Raw genomic sequence first — 219 nt, 5'->3', positions numbered from 1 at the left:
GCTGCATGTCCTCCACAGTCTGCTGTGGTGAATAAATGTTCAGATCTCACCTCATGAATACGCTTTGATTTCACCTTGTCCTGTATTTCCGACGGCTTTGAACGCAGCATGTAGACAGTCGCGATGCGTCGGCCAATGGCTGTTGGGAAGGGGCGGGGCTAAATAAACTTGCCGACCCCTGCCCTGCTGCTGCTGCTGTCGACACACAATTAAATCAGT

At 51.6% G+C, this 219-nt stretch overlaps 1 protein-coding gene across 4 annotated transcripts in view; it reads right to left on the bottom strand.

The window, feature by feature from the left end:
* LOC119009075 overlaps positions 1-219 on the bottom strand; it is a 34,545-nt gene that overhangs the window by 31,579 nt on the left and 2,747 nt on the right. The window contains exon 2 of one of the 4 annotated variants that reach the window (XM_037080070.1): positions 51-195. The exons of 2 other annotated variants lie outside the window; for them this stretch is intronic. The gene's annotated coding sequence lies outside the window, so the exon portion shown is untranslated. The remainder of the gene's footprint in view (positions 1-50; positions 196-219) is intronic. One more of the 4 variants, XM_037080072.1, reaches the window with a different exon arrangement.

The sequence above is a fragment of the Acanthopagrus latus genome, chromosome 19 (genome assembly GCF_904848185.1).
Source record: "Acanthopagrus latus isolate v.2019 chromosome 19, fAcaLat1.1, whole genome shotgun sequence".
In the NCBI taxonomy this organism is placed as follows: Eukaryota; Metazoa; Chordata; class Actinopteri; order Spariformes; family Sparidae; genus Acanthopagrus; species Acanthopagrus latus.
This window is presented reverse-complemented; position numbering and strand designations above follow the sequence as displayed.